Below are 11,154 nucleotides of genomic sequence, written 5' to 3' on the forward strand. Positions count from 1 at the left end.
TAAGTGAAAGTTGTTCTATATAAATGTATGCATCATATTCTTAAAAATTGTCGAAAGGGTTGCTGAGATGCCTCAGGGATTAAGAGTGCTTACTGTTCTTCCAGAAGACCCAGTTTCTCTTCCCATATCAGGTAGCTCACAATGGCATGAAACTGTTGCTTTATAGGATCTGATGTCCTTTGCTGGCCTCCATAGATGAATGCTTGTGACATACATACTCATATACATTTAAAATGACAATAATGTATTTAAAACTGTTAAAAATCCATAAGCCCAAGAAAGAATATTTTGAACTCAAAGGGAGACCAAAAACCAAAAACAACACACACAAACACACACACACACACACACACGCGAGCTCCTTGTTGCAGGAACAGCAAGAAGTGACACCCTGTTAAAAACAGTGTGTGAAATTTGCAGGGAGAACACAAGAAGATGTTGGTGTTACATTAAGCTGATATCTGCTTTGGAGATCCATATTGTAAGTAATACAAGAGAAGATGTTTGGCTGGAGGAAATACACACTGGAGAGTTATGGTGTCATGGTGACATCATACCATTACTGTTCTCAAATGGCTAAATGATGAATGGCAATAATGATGTGTTCCAAGTAGCATCATGAGCTGAAATCCTAAATTCCGGTGACTCAAAGTGTGACCTTATTTGTGGTTGGGGTCTTCCCAGAGGCTCGAATTAAAGTGAGGCTATTGGGGTCAGACTAATTGTATTATGTCCTTCATTCTCATAAGAAGAGAAAATGTGGACACAGGGTCATGTAAAGGGGAAAAAAGAATGTGAAGAAATGCAGGGAAAGCTATGGTTTACAAACCAAGGACAGAGGCCAGGAGCGAGCCTCCCTCCCTCATAACACTTAGAAAGAATGAGCCCTACTTATATCTTTCCTTCACCTTGATTTCAAATTCATGTTTACATTTCAGACATGTCAGAACCATGTAAGTCATCTAGTTATAGATGCTTTGTTACAGCAGGAATAAATAAGTAATATACTAAATGAAAGGGTAAGAAAATTCTTTATTTCATGCTTGCAACTTTCCTGTGAGCTTGAAAGTAGTGAGAAATGCAATATATTTGATAATTTGATAATATGTTATATACCTAAAATTAACAATAATAGATTTTAAGTGTTTTGACAAAGAAATAAGACAAGCATATGAGGTAACACATGCACTGACCAACTCAGCCCTTGCAAACATGTACATATGGGCACCTATCTGTCAAAGAACTGTGCTCCACACCACGAATACAGACAATTTTACTTGTCAATAAACATAAATATAATGATAAACTGCAATTCATATGCAAAAGTATAACAGTGTAACATCTTCTTGAGCTTCACCTCACTTACTTCCACAGGAAGCATGCGCATTGCTGATACATTGCAGAGTCCAGGGATTTTTGTTTACATCAGTTAGTTGTTCATGATTCACCCTAGCTGATAGACAAAGGAAAAGAGAACTTAGAGAGGGGTGTTCTTTTAGCTTGCACTTGTCAAAGAAAGGAATCTCTTGTGTGAATACTTTGTCTTCAGCTGAAAACTGACATACAGGCAGATAGCAATCGGTACACCTTCTCTGAGGCAAATGATTGTTCACCCCTCTGACCTTAAGTTTATTCTTTAACCACAATGCCACTTCCCACACATTATTATTTGATTCTCTTTGTCTCTTATAGCCTGATACTTTCCAGAATTTTTTTACTTATCGATTATGGAAACTTGAGTAAAGTTGTCAGAATAACCCAATTATTTACTTAATTTCATAAAGTCACATATGATCAATTGCTCCTTGCCATACTTCATAATCTCACTTGAGACTGCTGAGTATCTGTAAGTCTTTCAAACTCACCAGGCATTCTAGTCTAAGTTTCCACTTGCCTCAATGTGATTGCTTCAGATATCCTTAACGCCAGTCTTCTTAAAAGTCTGCACCATGAGCAGTCCTTCCTAAAATCTAAATACCACTAAATACCACAGTGACTCCTTCTCTTCCCCCCATTTAACTCAATGTGATTGCTTCAGATATCCTTAACGCCAGTCTTCTTAAAAGTCTGTACCATGAGCAGTCCTTCCTAAAATCTAAATACCACTAAATACCATAGTGACTCCTTCTCTTCCCCCCATTTAACTGCTGTCCTTCATTAGAAATGTAGCAAATTATAGATTCCATTAGTTATTATTCTTTTTTTAAAAAAATATTTATTTTATTCTATACATATTGGCATTTTGCCTGCACGCATGTCTGTATGATGATGGCAGATCTGGAACTGAAGTTATAGGCAGTTGTAAGCTGCCATGTGGGTGCTGGGAATTGAACTCAGATCCTCTGGAAGAACAGCCAGTATTCTTAACCACAAAGTCATTTCTCTAGCCCCTATTATTTATACACACACACACACACACATATATATATATATAATATATATCGCTGATCTTGCTTATAAAATATATTTTACAAACCAGATTGTATTTTTTCTTTATGGCTAAACTCATATATTATACTCACTAAGTGTTCATTGAATGTATAAACGAAATTACTTGACAATGCTATGCATTGTTCCAATGATCAAAAAATAGTATATATAGTAAAAACCAATTCTAGTGATGCTTGAAGAAAATCATCATTCATGTACCCAGTAATAAAAATCTAAAATGTCATAGCCACCATGGAAAACTGTTTGCAGTTGCTTCTCTAGACTAAATATGTGATTATCATATGATTCAGCAGGTATACCTCAGGACAAGTGAAAGGTATTTTCTCATAAAAATCTGCCTATGAATGTTCACTGTTTATAACAGCTGAAAATCAAAACCAATCCAGGTGCCCTTTAATGGATATTAAGGAAAACAGATGGTAGTGTGCCACTATGATGGAACATTTCTTATTATTAATAGCATAAAATGCTCATAGAGAATTTTATAAAGTCATTTTGTTGACTTCACTGGATTTTCCAAACTATATTTTCAGTAACATTACATGAAATAATAACACAGAGAAAGAAAGATGTAGTTATATGAAAATTTTGATGATTTGAGCAGTATCTATGAATTATTTATTTGTCTTAGCTACTGTTGCTGAAAAAAAACACAGTCTGACAAAAGCAACCTAAGAAAACAAGGATTTATTTCATCTTGTAGTTCAAGGGTCTTGTCTATTATGGCAAGGGGATCAAGGTCCCAGGAGTTTGAGGCAACTGTTTCCACTGCATTCACCGCCAGGAAGCAGAGAACAATGAATGGTTGTGCTCAGCAAACTTTCTTTACTTTCTACAGTTTAGGACCAACACCTTGGAATGGTTCCTCTTACTTTCACAATAGGTATTTCCACCTCAATTTACCTAATATACATAGTACTTCATGGGGTGCTCAGAGGCTAACCTAATCAAGCAAATCCTTCACACTCATGTCCAGAGGCTTGTCTTCTGGGTTATTTTAGATTCTGTTGACAACAGCAACCATCGTAGCTCTACAAGTTGTCAATTTAACAATCAAACCCATCGTCTCAGTGTGTGGGTGTACCCCTCGCACTGAGACAATGGGGATGTTCTATCGGGAACTCACCAAGGCCAGCTGGCCTGGGTCTGAAAAAGCATGGGATAAAACCAGACTTGCTGAACATAGTGGACAATGAGGACTACTGAGAACTCAAGAACAATGGCAGTGGGTTTTTGATCCTACTGCACGTACTGGCTTTGGGGGAGCCTAGGCAGTTTGGATGCTCATCTTACTAGACCTGGATGGAGGTGGGCGGTCCTTGGACTTCCCAAAGGTCAGGGAACCCTGATTGCTCTTCGAGCTGATGTGGGAGGGGGACTTGATTGGGGGAGGGGGAGGGAAATGGGAGCCGGTGGTGGGGAGGAGGCAGGAATCCTTAATAAATAAATAAATTAAAATAAAATAAAATAAAAGGGGTTGTGTAATTAAAAAAACAATCAAACCCATCACTTTTCTTTTTTAAAAATAATACTAGATTGTAAATTCTTCCCCCGACTCATAACTCTGTAACAATTTAATGTATATATAGTGTATTCTGGTACCCCCTTCATCCCACCCTTTCTTATGTTCACCCCATCTCTCTTCACCTCTACTCCTCAATGCTTATTTGTGTGTGACCCATTTAATCAGGACCATGTGTATAGCTGTTGGATTAGTGCTATCTACTGGAGACTAGAGTGACCACCAATGGATACATAATTGAAGACAATGCTACCCACTTTCCTAATTCTGTCTGTAGAAAGTAGTTAAACAGTGACAGTTACAACGTCTGAATCCCTCTTTCATCCTGTCTAGCTGTTGATAGGCCCAGTGCAGTCATCTGCTGTTGCTATTTTTTTTTTTTTGCTTGCAATCAACATCTATTTCCCAAAAGATGGCATTTTATACTCACCTTTCCCCTTCCAGTTATTACTGCCTTCCCAGTCCCATATCCTCAGTGTTCACTGGACCTTGGACAGGATAGCAAAAATGTCTTATTTGAGGGGGGATACTCAATCATTACTTATTTTTAGAGCTTTTACATCTCTGTCTTCTTTACAGTTCATTGGTAAGGGAAGCTTCTCTGGTTAAGGCTAAGAGTAGAACTAATATGTGAGTATAGACATTACATTTAGAAGAGGATTTGACACTCTAGTAACTCAGCTAAATAACAAATAACATAAAGTTCACCTAGAGTTATTGTGTCCTCACATGGGCTTTTGAGCCAGTTATAGATAAAGTATAAATTCCCTGCTGTGGACTGGGTTTAGATCCAGTAAGATCTTCCATAACAATTGTGTCCCTATTGTACAAGTGGGCACATCTTGTCTGACAAGTTGGTATCATCATTGGTAGTATTTATCTGGGTAAGATAATTGATACCTTTTCTCTGTCAGTGGCCAGAATAGCATATTCTTATACTGGAAAAACTAACTGATAGGAGAGAAACTCCCAGATTTTTACCAACTGGATGTCATTATACCTTGCAATCAAAATATGTACTACCTTCAGCAATAGGCTTTTTACCAGCTAGTTTTGGTGTTCTGTGTATCTCTGGGGTCTCCATTACCATCAATTCAAAAGGAGTTATCCCACACCTTGCATTGGGGGTTTAAGTTAACTAACCGTAGTGTCAAAGAGGCATCTTTTACCAGCCAAGCAGAGTTCAGGGTATCTAACTTTCAAATTCTGTTTCTTGGTTTGGGTGCAATATTATTGCTTTCCATATGGAAAAAAATTCATACTCCCCTTTTTGCCCTCCATCTGTGACTCCTAGCCCTCCACCTTCTCCCTAAATAAATCTCTCCATGCATAGTGTTCCCCACTTCATTTTCTTATTACCTATGACTTATTATCCAACCTTCTGTAAGACATTCCCTGATAATAGCTTTTCTCTTGATTTCTGCCTTCTTCAAGAACTCCAGTTTAAACACTTGTTTTTCTGTTTAAGCATATCTCATATAGTATAATTTTTTCCATTTCCATCTATTTCACTGTAACTTTAATTTTTCTTGATAGATAAATAAAACTTCATTCTTTATATGCACCACATTTTCATTATCCATTCATCAATTGGTGGATATCTACACTAATTCAATTTCCTAGCCATTGCCAATAGACTGGCAATAAACAATGATGAGCAAGTATCTTGGTAAGATGAAAAATTTTCTGAATATGCACTAAGGAATGGATTATCTGGGTCATATGATACTTCTATTACTACCTTCATGAGTAATCTTCATACGGATTCTGATCAGTTGGTACTTAAACAAACAGTGAATAAAGCTCACTCTTTCTCACATCTACACCAGGGTGTATTATCATTTGACTTCTTGCTGATGGACAGTCTAACTGGAGTGAGATGGAATCTCAAAGTAATTCTGATTTGCACTGCCTGACAACTACTGAAGTTAAATTCATTTTAAAAGTTGTTTACTTTATTGTTTTTACATTATTTCCCCCTTTTTAATGTAATTAAATTAATTATTAATATTATTAATTCATTAATAATTTTACATTATTACATCCTTCTTTCCCTCTAAACCATCTGAAATAATTTTACTTGCTCTTTCTAAAATTCATGGCCTTTTTCATTATCTGTTGTTATTAGTGGGAGTGGTAGTGGTCATGGTGGTTGTCATGTGGTGGTGGTATGTGTGTATTCCTAAAGACATGGATAAAACCTACTCAGCCTGTATAATGAACATATTTTGAAACACTTCATTGGCCATTGTCTACCTCTTTTTTAAGAGAATTCTTTCTTTGTATCTGTACCCCAATATTTGACTGTGACATAGATTTTATTGATGCCAAATCATCACTTTAAAGCCACAAATTTAAAGGTCTTTTCTCTCCAATCTCACAACCATCTCAGAATAAAAAAAGTGTGTTGTCTAGTTTTAAAAGTTCTCATAGTCTTTAATAATTCTAGCTGCATAAAAGTCTGAAGTCTAAATCTCACCTGAGATGTAAGGCTATCTCTTCACTTTTAACTCCTATACAATAAAACGTGTAATATAATGTCAAAGAGTAAATTTCCTATACTAAAATGGAGGAATGAAGACATTGAAAGGAAAGATAGAAATAACCACAGCAAAACAAAAATAGGACAGAAATATATCAGGAAAGCATCAACCCTGTACTTCACTCCTGCCTGATACTTATGATATAATCATCTAGGTTCCAAAAGGGTTAGGCAACTCCACTCCTCTATGGTTGTTCTCTGGAGTCTACTCTAGGCATGTAGCTTTCCTCAGTCAAGTTCCATGGTTGTGTCCTCTCTAAGAGCCTCGCATCTCTTTTATAACTTAGACTTCACCTTGGCAATAAAGGGCTTTTAGTGTCTTTTTGAAATGACTTGCATACATTGTCTGGCCTCCACTGTCATACATACCATAGAGCCCAATTCCATGACCCCAGCTCCTGCATCTTTCATGTCTGTGAACCAGTACAACACTACAGTGTTGCTGTGTGCTTCCCTTGGATTGCAGGCATATCAGTATCTGATTGCTGACCTTGGGGTACAAAACACTTTCTTAGAATGTTTTTGAGGATCAGAGAACTCCATCTTCTGCATTCTCAATTCAGTTTCTCTCCTTTCAAATAAGTTTGCATTTTCACAAGTTGGAGTCTTTGATGGATGGTAATTACTCTCAGAGAATGAATAGTTCCCTTTCTTCCAGCACAGAACAAAGTGTTTAGGAACCACTGTTTCTTTTCAGGCACACTCTGGATGCAAAATTCAGTTTGTTCAAGTTCTTTTCCTATTTAACAACCTTCACATTTTCTATAGCTTTCTACCAGCATTTTGCTCTTTTTGTCTCTCAGTCTAGATAAGCAGTGAGTTGTAAGCATGCTCTCATCTGCATGCTCTCGAGCTTTGAAAGTTCCTCTGCCAAACAAATTAATACATTATCCCTCAAGGTTAGCCTAACCAATGCTCTCCGGATACAGGCAAATGAAGCCATATTCTTGGCCAAAATATATTATGAATGCCCCCAATCCTGTTCCTAATAGCATTCCTGTTCCTCTCTGAGACTTTCTGAGCCAAGAGCTGCTGCTCTCTATATCTCAGCATTGCTGCAAGCTCCCACAGAAGTGTCCCATCTAATTCTGGTTCCAGTATTCTAGAATTTTTCTAGGCCAGAATACTGAATTCTACCTCAAACACTCTCAGCGACCCAAGAGTCTCTGGCCAGGTTTATCAGAACAATGGCTTTATTCTAGCCAGTTTACGACTTAGTTACTTTCACTGCTACTCTAGAAACAATTCTGAGGAAAGCGAAGGCTGATCTGGCTGTGGTTCAAGGGTACAGCTCACCATGATGAGTGGACCATATAGGAAGTGCTTAAAGCAATTTGTCATTTGGCATCAAAAGTTAAGAAGCCAAGAGCAATACATGCCTGTGCTCAGCCAGGCTTCCCCTTTTGTGCAGTCCTAAATGCAAATTCACGGAATGATGCCACCCTCCTTCATGGGGGTTCTCCCCATCTCAGTCCTATCTCTAATTCCTTTCAGGCATATGTAGAGCTTTGTTTCCTAGATGATTGCTGATCCTGTTAAGTTGACTATCAAAACACCCATAATTCTATTCATTTTTGGTTATGATATTCTGAAATTCTGTCATTGAAGGAAACCAGCTGAAAGGTACCTGAGATTTCTGTGTTATTTCTAAACAGTACATACAAATTATCTTAGAGAACACAAAAGGTTTAGTTTGAACAGTGTACTTTTATTTAATTCTAAACTTATGCAGTAAAGATGCTATGCATATTGTAGTTTCAAGACAGCAGCAAGCATTAAGCAAACATAAATGTAAACATTTAGATATATAATATAGATGTGTACGCATATATTATATAGTATAATGTGTAATATGTTACCTTGTTTGTGTATAAAATGGATATGTACACAGATATTTTATAGACATATGATTCCCATATTTGATTTTATTATATTTTAATTATATTTATTTATTTATTTTACATCCTGACCACATTTTCGCCTCCCTCCTCTCTTTCCTTTGGTTCCTCCCACCTATTCTCCATTTATTCCTGCTCTGTTTCTGTTCAGAAGAGGGCAGCCTTCACATGGGTATCAAAAAGCATGACATGCAGTAGTATTAAGTAGTATTAAGGCTGGGAGAGGCAACCCAGTATGAAGAACAGGGCTCAAAAGCCAGCCAAAATACAAGGGTCAGTCCTTACTCTCATTATTGGGAGTCACTGCTCCTACTTGGTCTCACAAGTAGATCAAGCTACACAACTGTAACATATACATAGAAGGCCTAGGTTGGTCCCATGCAGGCTTCCTGGATGTTGATTTAGACTCTGTGAGTTCCTATGGGCCCAGGTCAGTCGATTCTGTGAGATTTCTTGTGATGTCCTCAACCCCTCTGGCTTGTACAAACCTTCCTTCCTCTCTTCAACAGGATTCCCTAAACTCAGCCTAGTATTTGGCTGTGAGTCCATGCATCTGTTTCTATCAGTTTTTGAATAGAGGCTCCCTGATGACAACAGGGATAGTCATTATGAGCATAGCGTTATAACAATATCATTAGGCATCATTACATTGACATTTTTTTCTCCAATCATGCTTGGTTCTATCTTAGGTCTCTGGGCCATCCATCCTCTAGATCCTGGCACTCCAGACAGTGTTGGGGTGGGCTCACCTTCGTGGCATGAGTCTGATGCTGGATCATCCTTGGTTGGCCACTCTTATGACCAGGGAAGATTTCCAGTAGAGGGACTGGGACACCAACCCAGTAGACACAACCTTTGATCTATACTGTGCCCCATATTTGTATATTTGCAGAACACTCATAATGCCCCTCAACCCCTTACCTAATTTGTTCTAATTCTTTGGAATCCTCCATATTGACTTTATACATATTGCTAATATTAGTTTGTGTGATCTAAATCCATAACTTACTTAATTCTTTCATCAAGCTTCAGAGACTCTGAGTCAGTGATAGTGGTGATGTCAGTGGATAACTATAATTATCTAGAGCACCACATAGTGAGATGACAAGATAACATAGATGCTGGGTCACCACTTTGAAAACCAGAAACACTGGGGCTCAGATCCCTCTTTGTACAAGGATAAGTTTGAATGACATTATTTTTCAAGGGATTTTTTTCAACACTTTAATTTTTAGTTTTGAAAATTTCATGCAGATATATTATATATTATGATCCTGTAATTGTTCTATCATATCCCTATCATTTTTCTCTGTTATTTCAACTCTCATCTTTTCTATTTGGCTTTAAAATGACTATGACTCTTAATATTCTTGAAACTTGAACATCAGAATGTGATTCCAAATGAAGTTATTGATTTATCCTCAAATACTAGCTTTAATTTACATATGAAACCAGTAGAATTGTTTCTGATCTCTATTACAGAAAGGTTATTGACATATGATTTTTACCCTTACAGTTCTTTTAGGTACATGGTATGTTATATATCTATAGTTGGTAATAAGTCAGGATTCTAAATCTTTGGAGGATAAAAACTTGTAGACATTTAAGATACAGTTATAGGATCATTCACTATCATTGTATCATTATCATGCAAAGCCAAGGTGTGTTACACTTGCTAAACTTGAAAACAGTAAGAGTATGTGGTGATTTATAAAAGCACTAAAAAAGGCTTCCATGAAAGCAGCTTGTTTACTGTAATATTTATAATGCAACTTAATGTATCCATGTCATGTGTTTGAGAGAACTCCTGAGAAATATCCCATCCCAAGGTTAGCCAATAGCTGACAAACATCAGATTACTCAAAAATCCAGCATTTGCACTGCTCTGAACACCCCATGAAACTGTTTTGTCCAGCTTCTTGGATGTAAAATCTCCTGCAATTTCAGACTTGAAGTTGTTTTAGATTTTTAAACTAATTAACTCTTACTTCCTTGAATATCCAAGTATTAGTGCCTAATGACCACCAGACATGGACTCAACTGCACAGAAACATTGTCAAACAATTGCTCTAAAACATGAACTTCTCCACTAGTAATGAATACAGTTTTCTGAGTAAGTACCAAGAATGCTCACACAACTTGCAATTCTCCACCTAACTTAACTCTCACTAGCAGCATCTCCACAGAGACAGCCAATGGAATCAGATGAGAGATGCTGAATGGTGCCATAACACAATAAAGAACCCCTATTACTCCAAACCCCAAAAAGCTTTCCTGTGCTTCCAGCTGTTTCAATTATAAAACTAAAAGTCAAATATGAAATGTGTGGATCACGGCATCTGAATGACAATGACAGTGTGTATAGGAAACAAGTAGAGTGATGAAGCAATGGGAGGAATATTTTCTAAGTGTTGAAATAAAACAGTAAGTTTGTGTAACCCACAAGACTGTCTTCAGAGAATGATGCTGAAATACAGACATGAATACAAACAAAAAATCTGACTGGAGTGTGAAGTTACTCATAAAAGGATATTTCTAAGGCAATTAATTAAAAGAAAAAAAATAAAGTGCCACATTTAAAGAAGATGATGCAAAGAAATTTTAGACATTCATACTGTCTGCAAAACAACGAATTATGTACACTTTGTGATTTAAATCTGAAAATCATACAAATTGCAATGGAAGCGCTAGGCAGCAATAGTGAATCCAGTGAGAAAATAAGAAGTAAAAGAGTTTTAAAG

This window comes from Microtus pennsylvanicus, chromosome 13 (assembly GCF_037038515.1).
Source record: "Microtus pennsylvanicus isolate mMicPen1 chromosome 13, mMicPen1.hap1, whole genome shotgun sequence".
NCBI classification, from domain to species: Eukaryota; Metazoa; Chordata; class Mammalia; order Rodentia; family Cricetidae; genus Microtus; species Microtus pennsylvanicus.